Consider the following 4,717-nt stretch of genomic DNA (forward strand, 5'->3'; position numbering starts at 1 on the left):
ACCGCTGCCTACCCCAAGCACAGCCCCAGCCCACCGCCCCCACACTGGGAAGAGCCCAGCGCTGTGCCTGGCCCCAGCCTGCAGCAGCAGCCTGCCCTCACCTTGCGCACAGACCCAGGGGGCACGTGCCCCTCTATGCCTCTCCCGGGGTGTGCCAGCAGTGACAGCTGGCTTCCCCTCTCGCCTTTGGGTGAGCTGCTCGAGGCTCCATCCTGCACCCTTCTCTAGCTGAGCAGCACCTGTCCCAGCCCCACTCCCTCTCTCACTGCAGGGGCCCCCATCTGCACCCCCACACTCCTTCCCCACCACCCCTCTTCCCCCACAGACTTACCAGCCCAATGCTGCTCTCCAGGCTGCTGGGATGCATCTCAGCAATCGGACTGGCATCGGTTGATATGGCTTGTTAATAATCAGCCATCGGTATTGACTCAAAAAATCTTTATTGGTTCACCTCTACTTTTTACTCTCATGCCTCCGATTTAGAAACGCAGTAGCATTACTACCTGCAACTGACATGGTGGTAAGAATACACGGTGGGAATACTGAAACGAGACTTTCTAAAAAGGTGTCATTTCTTGCAAATTCAGAAGCGCACGGTGTGTGTGTGCGCGCAAATAACTGAACGAGAACTTTTCCAAATGACTGGTGCACTGGGTGGGGGCAGTGACACAGGGGCTTGTCTAAATGTATACTTAGTATAATAAAAGCAAATATACAAGATTTGATGCATTAGGATAGACTACATTCCTTTCTTTCTACAGACATTAGGCTACATTCCTTGTTTCATAAATAGAGAAATCCTATAGAGTCTTATGAACAGCAAGTGCCTTTTTATAGCTTCCATTAAGCTAAAGCAAATATCTAAGTGCGAAATTCTGTGAAGAAACCTGTAGAACATAGAAAACTCTGTCAAGAGTTTTTCTATTAAGTTTTTAACACAAATTGTGTGTTTTCTGTATACGTACAATGGATTGGTACCTCCACCTACTGGAAAAGGAGTGAAAATTGGACATTTTTCATCCCCAAAATGCTTTGGAGATTGCTTTCATCACAGTCTAAATGAAATTAGGAGGCCATAGTGCTACACACTCTGTGCACATGTAGAAAATCATAGAAAAATAGAAAATGAGGGTTGGCAGGGACCTCAGGAAGCCATTCAGTCCAACCCTCCTGCTCAAAGCAGGACCATCTCCAACTATATCATCCCAGCCAAGGCTTTTGTCTACCCAGGTCTTAAAAACCTGCACACAAAAACAGCATTCCTAGCATAGCATCTTGGCTCTAAATAGGCAGACAGATTGAAAGGGAAGCAGAGAGACCAAGGCCAGGTGACTTGTCCAACATCTAATAGTAGAGCCATCATTGAACTTGGCTGTTCTCAGTCTAGCCCTGCCTGGTAGTCGTTGTTAGATGACTAGTTACAGCCGAACAACAGAAGTGCTATTACAAGAGAGCTCAGGGCTATTAGAGTAACATTTTGAATGTGGAGGAGGATGTGGGATCTTCACTTTTCACATCAGAAATGAGGGTTCCTTCATTTTTTTCATTTGGGGAACAATACGTTTAGCAAAGAGAGATTAAGCTTGGGGTCTCTTATGCCCACTGTCCCCCTAATCTTCTGGGTTCTGTCCAGACTCGGATACACTAGAGTGTCTAAAACCTAGGAAAGTGATATCACAGGAGAGTGAGGGCTAAACACATAAGATGGTAAAGGCACTTTTAATGAGAGTTAAAAAGACAACATAGACAGGGCTCATTGACCAGGCTCTTTCCATTAAAGCATCTAGTCTCACAGTCTACCTGTCCTTCAGCAATGCTTGGGAAGACTGGAGTTGATGTCTCAGGTAAGCTCAAACTTTTTTCCCCACTGAACAAAGATGTTTAAATCTACAACTTTACTGCTGTAGAAAATTCTTTCAATACTTGTTGATGGAGAGAACTGTAGCCCAGCCTGACCCTCTGTGACCATCACACTCTGCTTTGTCTTTTTATAAGCAATAATTACTAGAGGTGCCTCAACTGGAGGGGAGCAGTGGGAAGAAGGGCAACAGCTTTCAAGCCCTTCAGCAAGCACAGGTGTGCAGTACAGAAGCATTGCAGCTCAGCGGCAGGGCCGAGGGTCTGGCTCATCCCTCTGTGAGGGTAAGTTGTTTGATTTTTTTTTTTTTTTTTGGGGGGGGTTTTTTTTTTTTTTTTAGGAGGGGTATTTTTTTTTTTTTTTTTGGGGGGGGTTTTTTTTTTTTTTTTAGGAGGGGTATTTTTTTTTTTTTTTTTGGGGGGGGTTTTTTTTTTTTTTTTAGGAGGGGTATTTTTTTTTTTTTTTTTTAGGAGAGGTATTATTTATTTTTTTTAAAAATGCAAGCTCATATTTGAGGCTGCTGTTTCTAACATTGTGGGCCTGACCTGTTCAAGAACCGTAAATTAGTTGCCATTTAGTTTTTCCGTAATGTGAATGAGGAAAGTTTATCGAACTTTCTTAAATGGGCAATTGCCAGTGGTATTAGGTGAGCATCTAATACAGCCCTTTTGATGGGCCTCACTAGTCAAACAGACATGATCAAAGCTTCACCTCCTTTCTGCAAGCAATTGTAAATTAATAAGGCTTCTGCCAGAGCTAAATCATCTTTTCTGAAGGAAAACTTGGCTACGACCACCCGTTAGTTCCTAAATATAATTCTCACCAATCTCAACCCCTTATTATGCTAGACTCCCTTTGCTTCGCAGAAAAGATTGAGGAACAGAGGCTGCCATAATGATTAAGCTTTCATTACTTCATGCCTATTACACTCGAGCGCTTGCTAAAACAAACAGCATTTTTCAAAATGGACCAAAATTGAGGTAGCAATAGGCTCACAACCCAGTGGTGGTTCTGTCAGGCCCCATGCAGGCACTGCATGTATACCATTAAAATATGCCCTACTAGTGCTACAAAAAGTGAGCATACAGCTGTTCACACTGTTTGGAGCACTAAAGAGACACTAAAAGTACTACAAAATATTTGCATTTTCTAAGTGTACCTTTTTGGCAGCACTGTGCTATGTGTAACACCTGTACAATTACTTGTAACACCGGGGATCTGTAGGAGTCAGCACCAGTCCCTCACCCCCTTCCCTTGCCAGTGCTGTCAGGGAGCCCTTCTACTACAGCTGCTTGAACAGTCCCAGCTCCCGTCCATTGGCAGAGCAGGTAGGAAGGCTGGGTTTAGAGTTGGGATGAGGGAGTTTCCACCACCAGTGAAAGAGCGATTATGCTGGCAGAAAGCACATGTCCCTTTCCTGTCCCCTCATCAGTCAGAGTGTTTTGTCTGCTGATACACTGAAATAATGGATAGCACAAGTTGGGAGACTAAAGCTGCCTCTCAAGGCATGTGTTTGGTCCCTCTTCCTGTCAGAAGGGGGCCTCAAAACACCTCTGCTGAGATGGGAAACATTTTTTATTCTCATTTGAGAAGCATGGAATAGAGTAAGTGACACTAGTCACGAGGAAATCTGGCTAAGCTAGACCCACCCAGCTAGACCTAGTCCATTTAATGTCGATCTGAATTTTCATTGAATGTGGACAGACATCCCACTGTCGCACACTGCTTCCTGGAGCTAGCTTTCCCACCCGCAGAACCTGAAGTGAATATACAATGCACTTTAGCATACTGAGAACACAATGTAGCAGGAAATCTGCACTTTGAAATGCATCAGTTGTCACAGACGTGCTACTTGGCATCAGAGTGGCCTCAAATCCAGAGTTCAAGCCCTGATGATGGCTAGCTTGCTGCAGAGAAGACAGAGGCTTCAGTATGATGTTGTTTGAACTTTGACAATATGCATGTAAGCAGTCCCCTGCACTGGGTCTCACGGTGCGGCTCTGTTATAATTTGGTATTACCATATTTACTTGATTCTAAGACAAGGTCTTTTCCTTCCTATTTAACAGCCGGTAAGAAGCCCCTTGTCTCAGAATAGGGAAGCAACTGCTGTGCCTTAAGCTCCAGCCCCTAGACAGGGTTGGTACCTTCCCACCCCCACCAGCTCTGCACCCCATCTCCCTTCTGTAGCCTCTTTCTTATCTCCCTGCCATGCAGCCTCTCATCCCCCACCTGCCTCACTTCCTCCCCACCCCACTCTTACCCTTGTTCCATGCTGGCAGGCTGTGTGCATGCTGCAGCCTGGGGCATCGAGTACAGCCCTAGCCCGGCCCCAAGCAGTGGTGAGCAGCCCGCACAGCTGCTACAGGGGCTGTGCTCAGTGCCCCAGGCTAGAATGGGAATGCAGCCTGCCAGCACAAAGTGACACTATGAGGGGAAAGGGGATGCACAGGCTGCTGTGGGGGAGTTGAGGACTAAAGGCTGGTGGGGAGAAGGGACAGGTGGGGTGGGGGACACAAACAGGGAGTAAGCTGCTTGACCTCCCCACACCATCTGCCTCCCCATTGCTTACCCCTTTGCAGTGGTGGGGGCCCAGATTAAAGAGGACCCTCCAATAATTAGATTCTATACATGGAAAATTATAACAGTTACAAAAGCCTGGAAAAGTGCAGGCTCAGGGGTGACCTGATGGCCACCTATAAGTTTATCAGGGGTGACCACCAGTATCTGGGGGAACGTTTGTTCACCAGAGCGCCCCAAGGGATGACAAGGTCGAACAGTTATAAACTCCTGCAAGACTGTTTCAGGCTGGACATAAGGAAGAATTTCTTTACTGTCTGAGCCCCCAAGGTCTAGAACA

This window comes from Gavialis gangeticus, unplaced genomic scaffold, assembly GCF_001723915.1.
Source record: "Gavialis gangeticus isolate Ggan-Ray unplaced genomic scaffold, GavGan_comp1, whole genome shotgun sequence".
NCBI classification, from domain to species: Eukaryota; Metazoa; Chordata; order Crocodylia; family Gavialidae; genus Gavialis; species Gavialis gangeticus.